Genomic DNA, 18955 nt, shown 5'->3' with positions numbered 1-18955 from the left:
GTTCATCCTATTTTGGTGGGATGAAGTTTTGGCCTTCCATGGTGACATCACCATGCAGTATATTAGTTAATAGACCAATAAGAAAGAGTTCCAAACCTCTCTTCCAATAACAGCTAATTTTCCGTTTCTCCTCTGCACTCAAACCCCTCCCAGAGACCTAGCAAAATTCATACTTGAAAAATTGCCCTTTGCTAAGAAGCTATTTTTGTTTTGGGGGGAGCATTTTAATGGAAAACAGTCACATTAAGGTACTTAACTGTTACCAACAAATGATTTGATTTTGAGATAATAAAAAAAAAGGTGTATTTGACCTTTAACCACCATGTCAAATAGTCTCAGTCATAAAAGTTATAGCACCAAACAATTCATTTAATGTCGGTTACTTAAAATATAAAATGAAGTTGCTTTTTAATACTAAAGATGGGACGGCTTTTAAAGGTTCTTCATTAAAAGTAAATGAAATTCAAATTACATTTGTCCCTTCGTCTACTTTTTATGAGGCGGATCAAAATGTACATTCTCTGGTTGTATACTTTTAACTTCTTTGAACGTGCGTTGGAAAGCATTCTAGGAGAGTGAATCTCAGCATAAATGATATATCGCTATTTATAAAAGAAGTGGCCCGAGGCTCTCTGTGCTACAAATTCAGTCTTGAGCAGAAATAAAATGAAACTGTTTCCATCAAGGGGTTTGATGACACATGTTACACCAAAGAATTACTAGATTCATGTTGTGTTTGCACATGTTAACACTTCTTGTATTACATAGAATTCCATCACATTGTTATCAAGACTGCAACATTTGACTGTCAACCCTAGACCTTGAAGTAGTACTATGTATCTTTACAAGGTTACAAGGTGGCGATTTTGTGTACATATTCTCTTGGGAATTTAAATCCAATATCCCATCTTGTCAGTGATGTTCACTTTAGAAAATAGGAAGTCTAAGGAAATGAAACAGCTTAGTGGTAATGATTGTCCCCTATTCTGCAAGAATGGGGTATGTTCCAGTAAGTGCCATCCATTTCTGCCTGAGCAACATGGCCTCAGGCATGAAGGATTAGTCCAAAGAGGAGGGTGCCAAACCGGGCATATGTCTCCCTTTCTCCTGACAGAAATAAGACCTGGCTTGCCCAACACAATGCCTCCCCAGAGACTTGTAGAGTTACTCTGTATTTCCACAAATAAAAGAGTGCCTTTTGCGTTCCTTGATATTTTAAGTAGACGTTGTGCACCAATATTGAATTTTAAAAGCCTGTTATATTAAATGAAGTGCCCTTTAACATAGATCACATGGAGAGCAGCATGTCCCTCCATGCACCCTCTGTGACTTTTTCCCAAGTTTTCACCATCATTGTAAATCCCTAGTTACTTCTTGCTTTGACAAAGTCATTTCTAAAGATGATGATTTATTTACATCAGTCCCTCATTTTAAGGTCAACCCTGTTACGTGAACTGAATTATTATTATTTCTCTTTTTAAAGACACATTGAACGTCTTTTAGTCAAATCATAGTGTGAAAGCAGGTGAGCTGGTTCTACACTGAGCGGGTCGAGCGTAACACATCAACCCTGTTGCTCATTGACAGACATGTTTTAACATAAAACAAAATCGTGAAGCTTGCATTCAATTGCCACTCCCCTGAACACATCTAGCTTTCATTCCCCGTCACAAGGGGCTTTATGGCTGATTTAAGATGAAATCTTCAACCCTGTTACTTTATTTGGCACTTAATAGCAACTTACTATATTACTTGTTGTATTTAACCTCTTGTGATAGGACACGTGTTTTTTTATATAATTGAACACGTGCTCTTCAAAATAAATTTTTGACCAAGTTACACTTCTCAAAGGGCACTGAATTGGTGATGCATCCCGAAGACAGATCCAATGGCTATCCTGCTGCATCCAAGAGTCCAGGAGAACATATCAGATATTGATTTGGTTGAGGCAAGCAGTTACTGTATTTGCATTAAACCACTTTCATTGTTACTAGTTGTTACATGTTGTAGAGGTAACTTTTAAAAAAGTGCTGTTCACTGAGGTATTGAGATCAACTTGCCAGATACCTGAAGAAAACTGTTAGACCCATTGCCAATGCCTTGGCTTTAGCTCAGAGGGTTAATGCTTTCAGATTCAGTGGTTATGTGAACTCTATAACCTGGGTTCAATTACTATTTGGCAACTCAAGTCACAAAGTGTTTGTGGTAAATATATTGTAATGGACGAGAAATGGGGCAAGGAAAGAAGTGTTGGGTTTATTTCATATCTGTGTTTCAATGAAGACACTATCTGGTATAGGTGGTGGTAATCAAATCAAATTTTATTGGTGACATACACATGGTTAGCAGATGTTAATGCCAGTGTAGTGAAATGCTTGTGCTTCTAGTTCCGACAGTGCACTAATATCTAACAAGTAACAATTCCCCAACAACTACCTAATACACACAAATCTAAAGGGGTGAATGAGAATATGTACATATAAATATATGGATGAGCGATGGCCAACCGGCATAGGCAAGGTGCAATAGATGGTATAAAATACAGAATATACATATGATATGAGTAATGTAAGATATGTAAACATTAGTGGCGTTATTTAAAGTGCCATTGTTTAAAGTGACTATTGCTCACTTTGTATTATCCTCAAAGCGAGCAAAGAAGGTGTTTCATTTGTCTGGAAGTGTGACATCAGTGTCCGTGACGTGGCTGGTTTTCTCTTTGTAGTCCATGATTTCCTGTAGACTATGCCACATACGTCTCGTGTCTGAGCCATTGAGTTGCAACTCCACTTTGTCCCTGTACCGGCATTTTGTTTGTTTGATTGCCTTGCGGAGGGAATAACTACACGGTTTATATTTAACCCATGGTTAAATACGATGGTTCACGCTTTCAGTTTTACGTGAATGCCGCCATCCATCCACGGTTTCTGGTTAGGGTAGGTTTTAATAGTCACAGTGGGTACAACATCTCCAATGCACTTCTTTAAAAACTCACTCACTGAGTCAGCGTATAGATCGATGTTGTTCTCTGAGGCTGACCGGAACATATCCCAGTACATGTGATCAAAACAATCTTGAAGCGTGGATTCCGATTGGTCAGACCAGCGTTGAATGGTTCTAGTCACTGGTACATCGTGTTTGAGTTTCTGCCTATAAGACGGTAGGAGCAAGATGGCGTCGTGGTCGGATTTTCCGAAGGGAGAGCAGGGAGGGTTTTGTATGCATTGTATGCGCATTGTATTCGCAGAGTGCAATCAATATGCTGATAGAATTTAGGTAGCCTTGCTCTCAAATTTGTTTTGTTAAAATGTCCAGCTACAATAAATGCAGCCTCAGGATATATGGTTTCCAGTTTACAAAGAGTCCAGTGAAGTTCCTTGAGGGCCGTCTTGATGTCTGCTTGAGGGGGAATGTACACAGCTGTGATGATGCATTTCAGATTATGGTATTTTGTGTCTGGTATTGGCTGGTGAACAAGGCACAGCCTGCTAGAGCAGAGAGCATACTGTACGTGATGTATATAACATGCTAGTATCCCCTGCCATCACTTTGTGTCGACTGATAATACCCCCTGCCATCATTCTGTCGACTGCTGTCTTTGCCCTTTAAAGATATCACTCTCAAACCACCCCCAGAGTGTCATACCCTCTCTCTACTTCAAAACCAGTGTGCATTTGTGTGTGTGTTTGTGTGTGTGCGTTTATGTGTCTAGTCAATTTGATGTTGATAGATTGGAGCATTACTTAGGCTTTATCCTCTCACTGTTTCAGTGATTATGAATCTGTGTACTCCTAAAGTTGACTGTCTGCAATCCATATATGTCATTCAAGTGATACCTTTAGCCACAACATGCATTCAACTTGTTATCCATATTTGCATGCATGCATTTTTATTTTCCCTTGATGTTTGGCTGATGGATTATGAAATGGAGAAATAGTGTGTGTGTGTGTGTGTGTGTGTGTGTGTGTGTGTGTGTGTGTGTGTGTGTGTGTGTGTGTGTGTGTGTGTGTGTGTGTGTGCGTGCAGAATGTGTGGGTATGTGTCAATATAAGTATCAGTATGTCGTAAGTATAGAGATTAAAATGTGCAGATCAGCACTGATCAGAAAGATCACAAATTGGTGCAGTATGACACACCCATGTTTGTTTGATGCTGCCATATTACAGACACCAGTCAGGTGACTACCTGGGAGACTGTCAATCATATGCATTACCACACCTGTTGCAAGCAACTGTCTATACCCAAAGGTGAGTCAAGCAGAATGCGTTAAATTTGCATTCTCTTATGCTATATTTTCCTCACAAATATCCAACTTATGCATTGATCATGGCTGTTATGTATGATAATGTTTTCTTAATTGACAAAGGTTAAAAAGCAAATAGGACCATGAAGATCAAGGTGTAGTGGGAGGAGCCATTCAGTCCATTGTCTCACACAGAGGACCAACAAATGATGTCATTTGTAGAAACAGTATACTGTATAAGCCCATGTGTCCATTATGCCCTGAGAGAAGTCATTGGACCAGCAGAGGCCTTACTCCATTCCTGTTGGTACAATGTGAGGTGGTCCAGTATCGGGCAACATGGACGATGAGATTTTCTGGGAATCCCTCAAACAGGAGAATTTGATCTGCTTTTCTTACTTATTTTCATCAGATGTGCGCTTCTGTCTGAGAGGTTAAATGCTCTCGCTCTCTCTCTCATCTAACAGCTTCACATCCAGAGTGACACACAGAAGCAACCAGGGTCAACACCCTGCTCAAGGGCACGTCGACAGATCTCCCAAAAGGTCAAAAACGGGGACCCGAACCAGCGACCTATCAGCTACCGGCCCAAGCTCCCAACCATCAGGCCACCAGCCCTCCAAGATCCCCCCACAGTTCCCCAAGAGCTTCACCTCAACCATCCAAGACCACAACCCCCCGAGAATAAATAACATAATTCCATTCCATTCCATTTCCCACCCCCACCCCTCCCCTTCCAATGCACCAACAACCAACAAAATGAACAAAAGAGGAAAAAAGAGAAAGACAATGGAAAACAGAAAACAACAATGGAAAACAAAAGACATTAAGGACAACAAAAATCATTACATGAAGGCCAACTGAATATGTTTGAGTGCATGTATGGCACTATTTACATGTGTGTGTGTGTCCATGTATGTGCACGTATGCATTTGAATGAGAGTGTGTGTATATTGCATGTGTACAAACACCTGCACGTCATCAGCCTCAGGCAATCCGGCATTAACTGTAACAACACTGCCCCTCAGTGTCATTCAAACTTACTTTTTGTTATGTTTTACTTTAACTTTATTTTTTAAACTTTTATCTTTGACCATCATTCTGTCCTCACCCAGCAACTCCACTCCCACTTGTCTCCAATTCCACATCCTAACCCTCAGCTTCCATCAGCCCGTCCCACCTATCTCTGCTGGCCACCCTCTTCGGATTTTATGTACCATATATCTTTCAACTATGCTGTGATGTTTAACATACAATTTCAATCTATCTAATCAAATATAATCCACAGATTGCGAATTGAAGATAAATATTTTACTAATTAGAAAACTTCTTAGGGACACCTGTCAACAACTTCTGGTGAAATTGGAGGGCGCGCAATTCAAATAAATAATCATGGAAATCATGAATATTAAACATTTAGGTACATACAAGTGTCTTATATCGGTTAAAAGCTTTAAGTCTTGTTCATCTAACTGCATTGTCCGATTTCCAATAGGCTTTACAGCGAAAGCCTGCCATGCGATTGTTTGAGGACGGCACCCCACATCAAAATATTTTTCTACCAGCACAGGCTTCATAAAATCACAAATAGCGATTAAATATTCACTTACTTTTTGAAAATCTTCCTCTGATTTGCAATCCAAAGGGTCCCAGCTACAACATGTTTTGTTAGATAAAACCCTTTATATTCTGTTTAGTTGGCGCCATCGATTTGAGTAAACCAGTCATTCAACATGCAGAGAAAGGATTCCAAAAAGCTATCGCTAAGCTTTTTTAGAACAAGTCAAAATACGTTTCTATTTAATCGTCAGGTACCCTAAAATGTAATTAAATTATGATATTTCAGACGGAAAGGAGTATGTTCAATAGGAAAGCAAAATTGTGCGAGTCCTCTTGGTCGCGCATGCACAGACTGATTTCCAACTCTGACTCCCAGTACTAAAATTCTAAATTCTTCCTTGTTTGGGAAGAAACAAGCCTGAAACATTGAACAAAGACTATTTACATCTAGTGGAAGCCATAGGAATTGCAATCTGGGAGCTGGATTTGGAAATTACCCTACACGTTCCATTGGAAGATCACGGGCTCTAAAAAAAATAATTCTGGTTGTTTTTTGGGGGGATTTTCTCCGACTATATCAATTGTGTTATAGTATCATACATTATTCTTTTAATTTTACGAACTTCAAAGTGTTTTCTATCCAATGGTACCAATTATATGCCTATCTTGGCTTCTGGGCCTGAGTAACAGGCAGTTTACTTTGAGCATGTCAGTCAGACGGGAAGTGGAGAAAAATAGACCCTAGCCTGAAGAGAGAGTACTAGTATATTAGTAATTGACTGAACCAGTCTCTCCAGATCTCGCAACAGTACTATTTATAGGGTCAACTTTAGATTAATATTATACATTCTGTATCCTCACAACAAAATCTGCAGAGCTTTGATGATTATATTCCCTGAATATTCAACATTTTGTTGGTGGCAAGAATTCTATATAATTATTTTCGCTGTAAAGCACGAAGTCCTGAATCTTGCGTAATTTTATATGTCAACTCATACCATGGAATCGGTACATCAAAAATCTCTTCCCAACTATTTTGCAATCTGTATGGCACAGCTGTCAACATCCTGGTCCTCAAATGAAACTGGTATACTTTCCTATTTATGCTATTGTATTCCTCTGCAAGTTTTGATCCTTTATATTGGGCAGACAGACCAGTTCCTTACCTCCTCCCGCTGCCACTTGCCTCCTCCATTTTTGGGGTAATGCTGTAATCAATTTGTTGTAATTTTGGATTGAGAAAACCTTCCCATACAATTCTGATAACTCCATGAAAGACAAAACTCTACCATTCCAATTTACAATATCATTATTTTGGCTGCCCTCGACCAAAACAAAAACATCCTGTGGCGTACTGCACTAGCATCAAATAGTCCCCGCGATATGCAACTTTTTAGGGTAGTCAGCAACCAATACACAGTCAGTTAGGAAAGCAAAGTCTAGCTTTTTCAAACAGAAATTTGCATCCTGCAGCTCTAACTCCAAAAAGTTCTGGGACACTGCAAAGTCCATGGAGAATAAGAGCACCTCCTCCCAGCTGCCACCTGCACTGACGCTAGGAAACATTGTCACCACCGATATAGCCACGATAATCGAGAATTTCAATAAGCATTTCTCTACGGCTGGCCATGCTTTCCTCCTGGCTACCCCAACCGCAGCCAACAGCTCCGCAACCCCTGCAGCTACTTGCCCAAGCCCCCCAAGCTTCACCTTCACCCAAATCCAGATAGCAGATATTCTGAAAGAGCTGCAAAACCTGGACCAGTACAAATCAGCTGGGCTAGACAATCTGGACTCTCTCTTTCTAAAATTATTGTTGCAACCCCTATTACTAGTCTGTTCACCCACTCTTTCGTACCGTCTGAGATTTCTAAAGATTAGAAAGCTGCTGCGGTCATACCCCTCTTCAAAGGGGGTGACACTCTAGACCCAAACTGTTACAGACCTATATCCATCCAGCCCTGCATTTCCAAAGTCTTCGAAAGCCAAGTTAACAAACAGATCACTGACCATTTCGATGGTCGACCATTTCCGGTTTCCGAGCTGGTCACGGGTGCACCTCAGCCACGCTGAAGGTACTAAACGATATAATAACCGCTATCGATAAAATACAATACTGTGCAGCCGTCTTCATCGACCTGGCCAAGGCTTTCGACTCTGTCAATCACCGTATTCTTATTGACAGACTCAACAGCATTGGTTTCTCAAATGACTACCTCGCCTGGATCACCAACTACTTCTCAGATAGAGTTCCGTGTGTCAAATCGGAGGGCCTGTTGTCCAGACCTCTGGCAGTCTCTATGGGGGTACCACAGGGTTCAATTCTCAGGCTGACTATTTTGTCTGTATATATCAATGATGTCGCTCTTGCTGCAGGTGATTCCTTGATCCACCTCTACGCAGACGACACCATTCTGTATACATCTGGCCCTTCTTTGGACAATGTGTTATTAACAAACCTCCAAACAAGCTTTAATGCCATACAACACTCCTTCCGTGGCCTCCAACTGCTCTTAAACACTAGTAAAACTAAATGCATGCTCTTCAACCAATCGCTGCCCACACCCGCCCGCCCGACCAGCATCACTACTCTGGACGGTTCTGATTAGAATATGTGGACAACTACAAATACCTAGGTGTCTGGCTAGACTGTATACTCTCCTTCCAGGCATATTAAGCATCTCCAATCCAAAATGTATTCTAGAAATCGGCTTCCTATTTCACAAAATAGCCTCCAACACTCTACTCAGCAAACTGGATGCAGTCTATCACAGTTCCATCCGTTTTTTCACCAAAGCCCCATATACTACCCGCCACCGCAACCTGTATGCTCTCGTCGGCTGGCTAGGTAAAGCTCCGCCTTATCTCAGCTCACTGGTCACCATAACAACACCCACCTGTAGCATGCGCTCCAGCAAGTATAGCTCACTGGTCATCCCCAAAGCCAACACCTCCTTTGGCCGCCTTTCCTTCCAGTTCTCTGCTGCCAATGACTGGAACGAATTTCAAAAATCGCTGAAGTTGGAGACTTATATCTCCCTCACTAACATTAAGCATCAGCTATCTGAGCAGCTCACCGATCGCTGCAGCTGTACACAGCCCATCTGTAAATAGCACATCCAACTACCTACGTCATCCCAATATTGTTTTATTTACTTTTTTTGCTCTTTTTTGCTCACCAGTATTTATACTTGCACATCATCATCTGCTCATCTATCACTCCAGTGTTAATCTGCTAAAATGTAATTACTTCATTACTACTGCCTATTTATTGCCTTACCTGCTTACTCCATTTGCACACACTGTATATAGATTTTTCTATTGTTGTTGACTGTACTTTGTCTTGGCCAGGTCGCAGTTGTAAATGAGAACATGTTTTCAACTGGCCTACCTGGTTAAATAAAGGTAAAATAATGATTTATTTTTTAAATCCCATAAATACATGTTTTTTTTAAATCAACCAACATTTGAGTTCAGTCATAACATTTGTTGTAATATTTGTTCTATCTTTTCTGGGGGATGAAATGGAAATTATAGCTAGCTCTGAAATGTTTGTTGGAAAAAGAGAGATACTTTGAAAAAAGTATGCTTTTCAATTAATCGAAAGTGCGACATGGCAATCAGCACAAAGGCAAAAAGGCCATTTTTAAACAATGGATGAGCTTTTCTTAGTAATCTACTTGAGAACCATTTAGAGTTGAATAAGTGAAGTTTTAAGAGAGAGGTTAAGTGCTTTTATATTTAATAATCTCAACCCACCCAATTCATATTCATTATATAGATAGGCTCGTTTTATTTTGTCTGGTTTAGCGTCCCAAATTAAGCAAACATTTTTTTGCTCATATGATTTTAAAAATGAATCGTCAGGACCAGGCAGCGCCATAAGTGAGTAAACTGACATATGACTAAGGAGTTCATCAGGGCAATTTTTTCCATAAATAGACAGGTATTTACCTCTCCATGGTTGCAGGATCTTGTCTAGTTTAACACGTTTTCTTTTGAAATTCCTTTATTCATATCTTTTGTGATATGAATACCAAGAACGTCTACTTCACCGTCAGCCCATTTTATATGTAAACGGCAGAGTAAAAAAAAACGTAATATTGTCTACACTTATCATAATTAGGTTTTAGTCCAGAAAATGTATTTAGATCTTCAATGACACATTGCAGAGATCTAGCTTGCTGACTTGACATAAAACTTGAGTTGTCGGCAGACATGGACACCTTTGTTTTTAAGCCTTGGATTTTTAATCCTCTAATGTTGTTATTTGATCGGATTTTAATAGCTAGCATTTCGATATCCATAACGAATAGATATGGGGATAAGCGGACACCGTTGTTTGACTCCTCTTGACCATTCAAAACTCTCTAAAAAGTAGCAGCTATTTACTATTTTACACCTAGGGCTGCTATACATTATTTTTTTACCCATTTTATAAGAGAATCACCGAAACTGAAAAAATCCAGGCATTTATAATCAAAATCTTGTCTTACTCTATCCGAGGCCTTTTCAAAATCAGGTATAGATATCAGGCATGGCCTCTTAGATGTTTCATGATGTTCTATTATTTCTAGTAGTTGTCGTATATTATCTCCAATGTATCGTCCATGTAAAAAACCTGTCTGATCAGAATGAACAATACCTTGTAAAAACGTTTTAATTGAGTGCTATGCATTTCACTAGTATTTTTGCATCACAACATTGAAAGAAGTAAGAGGCCCCCAGTTTTAAAAATAGACTGGAACTTTATATTTGCCATCTGGGTCTTGTTAAAATGCAAATCAATTTATAACATTTTTGACATGCGTTTTTCTGGATTTTTTTGTTGTTATTCTGTCTCTCACTGTTCAAAATAAACCTACCATTACAATTATCGACTAATCATTTCTTTGTCAGTGGGCAAACGTACAAAATCATCAAGGGATCAAATACTTCTTTCCCTCACTGTATATCTCATTAGGTCTGGGTATTTTAGTCTCCAAAAATCCACTATTTTTAATGTGTCCATAATATTAATGATTTCCTTAAGGGCACGTGATAGTAGTTTGAAGAGTGATTTCCTTTAAGGTCCATTGAGGTATTTAACATTGTGTTATAGTCTCCCACCATAATGATTTGATCATTTGTTGCCCGTACGTTCAATAAGTTGGTACAAATGTTTTCGAAAAAGTATGGATCATCCTGATTTGGACCATATATGTTAATGAGCCAAATCTGTTTTTCATCCACTTTCATATTCAAAAAGATCCACCTTTCTTGCGAATCATTCCTGACTATTTGCACATTCAGATCAACATTTTTGCTAATTAATATCATCACACCTTTCGAGTTCCATTGTCCATAACAGAAAATTATTTCACCACCCAAATCCTTTTTCTACACAACTTCATCTTTAGTTACACTATTGCCCTGCAGTGCGGTGAAATATTGAGGGCTGCTATTGACTGCTCTTTGATCTCACATCGGTCTGGCAGGATTTATTATGGTATATGAAAGCATGGCCTAACTACACATTGTCTTACATCAGGTGGCGTCACTCTTACGTGAAGCTTGTCCCTCAACCGAATTATATTGCATTGGCTTTTCATAGACATTGGACTTGACTGAATCCAGAAGCAAGCCATGTACACTCAATGTCACACACACACACACACACACACACACACACACACACACACACACACACACACACACACACACACACACACACACACACACACACACACACACACACACACACACACACGCACACACACACCTGAACCTATAGGGGAGGGTCCGGGTGGGCATCTACTCTTGGTGGGGGCTCCGGTGCGGGACGCAGACCCCGCCCCGCTTTAGGCTCCCCCACTTCGGTGGCGCCTCTGGTGCAGGGATCGTCGCCGGATACACTGGGCCGTGGAGGAGCACTGGAGGTCTCAAGCGTAGAGCTGGCAAAACCCGTCCTGGCTGGATGGTTACTTTCACCCGGCAAATGCGGGGCGCTAGCACAGGACGCACTGGGCCGTGCCGATGCAACAGAGACACAGTGCGCAGAGCCGGTGCAGGATATCCTGGGCCGAAGAGACGCACTGGAGGCCAGGAGCGCTGAGCCGGCACCATCCGTCCTGGCTGGAAGCCCACTCTAGCCCAGCCAATGCGGGGAGCTGGAATATAGGGCACCGGGCTGTGACTGCGCACTGGAGACATGGTGCGCATCACCGCATAGCACGGTGCCCGACCGGTAACACGCTCTCCACGGTAAGCACGGGGAGTTGGCTCAGGTCTTAACCATGACTCCGCCAATCCCCCCATTTTTTGGGGGAGCTGCCTCTCGGGCTTCCGTTCTAGCCGTGACCCCTTGTATAGTTGCTCCCTCCTTGCTGCCTCCGTCTGCTCCCATGGGAGGCGATCCTTCCCAGCCAGGATCTCATCCCACGTCCAGGATCATTTACCATTCAGAATGTCCTCCCATGTCCATGGGGAGTTCTGTAACGACTCTCGTGGGTTGAAGAAGGAGACCAAGATGCAGCGTGGTAGACGATCATGATATTTATAAACCTGAACACCGCAACAAAATAACAAAGTTGAAAAACGAAAGCACACAGTTCTGTCAGGCAACAAAACAGCTAAACAGAAAATAACTCCCCACAAAACCCAAACGAAAAATCACAACTTATATATGATCCCCAATCAGAGACAACGATAGACAGCTGCCTCTGATTGGGAACAACACTTGGCAAAAACAAAACAAAATTGAAAACTTAGATTCTCCCACCCAAGTCACACCCTGACCTAACCAAACATAGAGAATAAATAAGGATCTCTAAGGTCAGGGTGTGACAACAGTAGCAAGGTTAATCAATCTGGTGTAACATTTTGCTCAAATCCATGCTACTCCATTTAATATGATATGTTACTTTATGTTAGGTTACATTCTACCAATGTAATAGCAGTTGTACAATATAATATGAATTGTAGGACGCATAGTATTCTACATCTTGATAATTTAGTAGGATATATTACATTTGACTGCTTTAGTATGATATGCTACTTTCAACTGCTTTAGTATGATATGCTATGTTAGGTTAGGGGTTAAGGTTAAAGTTACGGGAAGGGTTAGCTAGCATGCTAAGAAGTTGCAAATTAGCTAAAAAGTAGTTAGCAGTTGTAAAGTTGCTAATTAGCTAAAATGCTAATGTTGTCCAGTGATGCGATATGAACAGGCAACCTTTGGGTCACGTTATAGATGTTCATTTTTGCCTTAAGTAACCTACCTTCATTTTTGCCTTAAGTAACCTACCTACAGTGGGGCAAAAAAGTATTTAGTAAGCCACCAATTGTGCAAGTTCTCCCACTTAAAAAGATGAGAGAGGCCTGTAATTTTCATCATAGGTACACTTCAACTATGACAGACAAAATGAGAAAGAAAATCCAGAAAATCACATTGTAGGATTTTTTATGAATATATTTGCAAATTATGATGGAAAATAAGTATTTGGTCACCTACAAACAAGCAACATTTCTGGCTCTGACAGACCTGTAACTTATTCTTTAAGAAGCTCCTCTGTCCTCCACTCGTTACCTGTATTAATGGCACCTGTTTAAACTTGTTATCAGTATAAAAGACACCTGTCCACAACCTCAAACAGTCACACTCCAAACTCCACTATGGCCAAGACCAAAGAGCTGCCAAAGGACACCAGAAACAAAATTGTAGACCTGCACCAGGCTGGGAAGACTGGATCTGTAGTAGGTAAGAGGCTTGGTTTGAAGAAATCAACTGCGGGATCAATTATTAGGAAATGGAAGACATACAAGACCACTGATCATCTCCCTCGATCTGGGGCTCCACGCAAGATCTCACCCCGTGGGGTCAAAATGATCACAAGAACGGTGAGCAAAAATCCCAGAACCACATGGGGGGACCTAGTGAATGACCTGCAGAGAGCTGGGACCAAAGTAACAAAGCCTACCATCAGTAACACACTACGCCAGGGACTCAAATCCTGCAGTGCCAGACGGGTCCCCCTGCTTAAGCCAGTACATGTCCAGGCCCGTCTGAAGTTTGCTAGAGAGCATTTGGATGATCCAGAAGATGATTGGGAGAATGTCATATGGTCAGATGAAACTTTTTGGTAAAAACTCAACTCGTCGTGTTTGGAGGACAAAGAATGCTGTGTTGCATCCAAAGAACACCATACCTACTGTGAAGCATGGGGGTGGAAACATCATGCTTTGGGGCTGTTTTTTTGCAAAGGGACCAGGATGACTGATCCGTGTAAAGGAAAGAATGAATGGGGCCATGTATCGTGAGATTTTGAGTGAAAACCTTCCATCAGCAAGGGCATTGAAGATAAAACGTGGCTGGGTCTTTCAGCATGACAATGATCCCAAACACAACGCCCGGGCAACGAAGGAGTGGCTTCGTAAGAAGCATTTCAAGGTCCTGGAGTGGCCTAGCCAGTCTCCAGATCTCAACCCCATAGAAAATCTTTGGAGCCCCAAAACATCACTGCTCTAGAGGAGATCTGCATGGAGGAATGGGCCAAAATACCAGCAACAGTGTGTGAAATCCTGGTGAAGACTTACCGAAAACTTTTGACCTCTGTCATTGCCAACAAAGTGTATATAACAAAGTATTGAGATAAACTTTTGTTATTGACCAAATACTTATTTTCCACCATCATTTGGAAATAATATCATTAAAATCATTAAAAATCCTACAATGTGATTTTCTGGATTTTTTTTCTTCTCATTTTGTCTGTCATAGTTGAAGTGTACCTATGATGAAAATTACAGGCCTCTCATATTTTTAAGTGGGAGAACTTGCACAATTGGTGGCTGACTAAATACTTTTTTTGCCCCACTGTATGTAGATGTACTATGTTACGTCTAGTCAATGTAATGTAACCTAATGTAAAGTATCATATCATACTAAAAATGAAGTGTCACGGATTTTAGTAAAATATAATACATTTTGCTCTGAGACCAGGCCGGGTTAATCGACCACTAATTATTGAGTCAGGCAAGAGGCAGGAAGAAGACCATTATATTCTACATCACAGACTCAAATTAACATAGAAATGTTTAAATCGTTACACTTCACTGTACTCTAATGTACAGCCCCTTGAGCATTGGTAATGCCCTTAGTGAAATGTATTAATAACATGGGTTTTGTTGATTGTTCTCGCTGCATATTCCTTTACATACAAACCAAATGTTAATTAAGTGAAGTGGACAAAGTCCTTCACAATCCAAGTACCCTGTAACCTACAAACTCCACTATTCGAGCAGAAACAGTACTGCTCATTATTCTCTTTGTGTAGACTCCTAACAGTGGAAAAGAGAATTTGTAAATTACATTTTTTTAAACCCAATGATGGATCCCTCATTGACTCATTTAGCCCAAACAAAAGCTCTAATTTGATCATTTTATCATGGATGTTCCATTTCTTTCTTTTCACTTCAGTCTATCCAAGCTGAGAAACTTTTCTTGTCAACATGGACTGTTTAGCTATAGAGCTTACACACAGCAATGCATTTCAAACCCTTTTCCGCAGTGGCCCCACAGACAAAGTCTAACGAATCTTCATGGTATTGAAAGTAGTGTCTTCGGAAAGTATTCAGACCTCTTGACTTTTTCAGAATTTTGTTACATTACAGCCTTTTCCAAAAATTGGTTAAATAAAAAAAACACTCAGCAGTCTACACACAATATCCCATAACGACAACGTGAAAACAGGTCTTTAGAAATGTTTGCTAATTTATTAAAAATAAGAAACAGAAATACCTTATTTACACAAGTATTTAGACCCTTTGCTATGAGACTCCAAATTGAGTTCAGGTGAATCATGTTTCCATTGATCATCCTTGGGATGTTTCTACAACATGACTGGAGTCTACCTACGGTAAATTCAATTGATTGGACATGATTTGGAAAGGCACAGACCTGTCTGTATAAGGTCGCACAGTTGACAGTGTATGCCACAGAAAAAAACACGCCATGAAGTCGAAGGAATTGTCCGTAGAGCTCCGAGACAGGATTGTGTCAAGGCACAGATCTGGGGAAGGGTACCAAAACATTTCTGCAGTATTAAAGGTTCCCAAGAACACAGTGGCCTCCATCATTCTTAAATGGAAGAAGGTTGGAACCAAAAGACTCTTCCTAGAGCTGGCCGCCAGGCCACACTGAGCAAGGGCTTTGGTCAGGGAGGTGACCAAGAACCCAATGGCCACTCTGACAGAGCTCTAGAGTTTCTCTGTGGAGAAGGGAGAACCTTCCAGAGGGACAACCATCTCTGCAGCACTCCACCAATCAGGCCTTCATGGTAGAGTGGCCAGATGGAATCCACTCCTCAGCAAAAATCCACATGACAGCCAGCTTGGAGTTTGACAAAAGGCACCTAAAGACTCTCAGACCATGAGAAACAAGATTCTCTGGTATGATGAAACCAATATTAAACTTCTTGGCCTGAATGCCAAGCATCACGTCTGGAGGAAACTGTGGGGATGTTTTTCAATGGCAGGGACTGGGAGACTAGTCCGGGTCGAGGCAATATATACCTTGTTATGTGCCAAAGGAGCCGTATATACCTTGTTATGGGCTGAAATTGAAGAAGACACCTGTACCATGTCAGATGTACACTGAGTGTACAAGACATTTTGAACACCTGCTCCTTCCATGACAGTCTGACCAGGTGAACCCAGGTGAAGCTATGATGCTTATCGCTTATTGATGTCACCTGTTAAACCCACTTCAATCAATGTAGATGAAGGGGAGGAGACCGGTTAAAGAAGGAATTTTAAACATTGAGACAATTGAGACATGGATTGTGTGTGTGCAATACAGAGGGTGAATGGGCAAGACAAAAGATGTAAGTGCCTTTGAACAGGGTATGGTAGTACAGTAGGTGCTAGGCGCACTAGTTTGAGTGTGTCAAGAACAGTTTCCCATGTGTATCAAGAATGGTCCCCCACCCAAAGAACATCCAGCCAACTTGACACAATTTTGGGAAGCATTGGGCCAGCATCCTTGTGGAACGCTTTCGACACCTTGAAAAGTCCATGCTCTGGCGAATTGAGGCTGTTCTGAGGGCAAAAGAGGGTGCAACTCAACATTAGGAAAGCATAATAATGGCTTAAGCAGGGGTACACGTCTGGCACTGCAGGATTTGAGTCCCTGGCGCCGTAGTGTGTTACTGATGGTAGGCTTTGTTACTTTGGTCCCAGCTCTCTGCAGGTCATTCACTAGGTCCCCCCGTGTGGTTCTGGGATTTTTGCTCACCGTTCTTGTGATCATTTTGACCCCCCTTGGTGAGATCTTGCGTGGAGCCCCAGATCGAGGGAGATTATCAGTGGTCTTGTATGTCTTCCATTTCCTAATAATTGCTCCCACAGTTGATTTCTTCAAACCAAGCTGCTTACCTATTGCAGATGCAGTCTTCCCAGCCTGGTGCAGGTCTACAATTTTGTTTCTAGTGTCCTTTGACAGCTCTTTGGTCTTGGCCATAGTGGAGTTTGGAGTGTGACTGTTTGAGGTTGTGGGCAGGTGTCTTTTATACTGATAACAAGTTCAAACAGGTGCCATTAATACAGGTAACGAGATGAGGACAGAGGAGCCGCTTAAAGAATAAAGAAGAAGTTATTGGTCTGTCAGAGCAGAAATCTTGCTTGTTTGTAGGTGACCAAATACTTATTTTCCACCATAATTTGCAAATAAATTCATTAAAAATCCTTCATGGTGAGTCCTTGCATTTTTTATTTATTTCACCTTTATTTAACCAGGTAGGCTAGTTGAGAACAAGTTCTCATTTGCAACTGCGACCTGGCCAAGATAAAGTATAGCAGTTCAACACATACAACAACACAGTTACACATGGAATGAACAAAACATACAGTCAATAATACAGTAGAAAAAAAAGAAAAAAAAGTCTATATACAGTGAGTGCAAATAAGGTCAAATAAGGGAGTTAAGGCAATAAATAGGCCATGGTGGCGAAGTAATTACAATATGGCAATTAAACACTGGAATGGTAGATTCACATCCACAGCTCCATCTATGAATTTGAGAATGGTTACATTTCTCCAGCCCCATCCCTCAGCATTTTACTGAAACAGTGGTGGGGAAAGCTTTGATATTGTTTCAACTACGGATTGCCCCTTTAATGTTCATTATTATGCCAATTATTTAGCATACACTGATTTACAAGGCTCACACATCCTATTCATTTGATGCTTGTTTTGAAGTTGCTACTCATAGATAACCTAATTGCCATCTGTATAGCTACAATCATTAATGCATGAATTCACTCAGATGCAACTCCATGCTCTTGTTTGCATTGTAAATTTATTCAAATGAACCACTCATCTGACCGCCTGATGCAAGAGCAAGTCATGGATATATTTGTTAAAAATATTTGTCTTCATTGTTAAACAGGGGTAGTGGTATTTGAAGGCTTCGGGGAGGCTGTTAGTACTACAGGACAAGGATAAAATGTATTGTCAACTTCTTATAAAGACCAAATAGTCGTAAATGAAATTATAAAATGGCAGTAGTCTATTCTACTAATGTCTCAAATAAAGCTCTTACATGGCCAACACACTTTACAATAAATAGTTCACAAGTATGTGAACACAACCCTCGTCACTTTTGTTGAGTGAGAATAATCATGTTCATAACATATTTGTGTTATTGTCCCTCCAAGGGGAGTAGATGTCCTTTATGATATAACAGGATCAGGACCCTGACAACAAGTGAACAAAATTACCAGAAAGTACATTGGTAACTAGACCCAGTAGACTGAAGACTATAATAGCATTCTGATGTATTAGCTATGTTAGATTGATATGTGTATTGGTTAAAGGTATGTCTAATTGGCATGTGTTTATACTAGGGGAACACAAGGTCTATACCTTTATTTGAATTCTCTGTTTTGCCAGTGCTTATAACATTTAAGATTCAGTGTGTGAAACAGAACCAAACTGCTTAAATAAACCTGCAGAATGAAAAAAGAAGCAATCAACAATGACTTTCCTTCCTGTGAAGACAGCGAGCAGAGAAGAGGGCATAGATGAATATTCAGCCAGGAAAATGCAGAGCTTTTGCGCTGAGCCCTTGGCCAGTTAGCCTATCTGTGATTAAATTCAGCTCCCATATTCTCCACGGAG

Source organism: Oncorhynchus tshawytscha, linkage group LG06 (genome assembly GCF_018296145.1).
Source record: "Oncorhynchus tshawytscha isolate Ot180627B linkage group LG06, Otsh_v2.0, whole genome shotgun sequence".
Classification (NCBI taxonomy): domain Eukaryota; kingdom Metazoa; phylum Chordata; class Actinopteri; order Salmoniformes; family Salmonidae; genus Oncorhynchus; species Oncorhynchus tshawytscha.
This window is presented reverse-complemented; position numbering follows the sequence as displayed.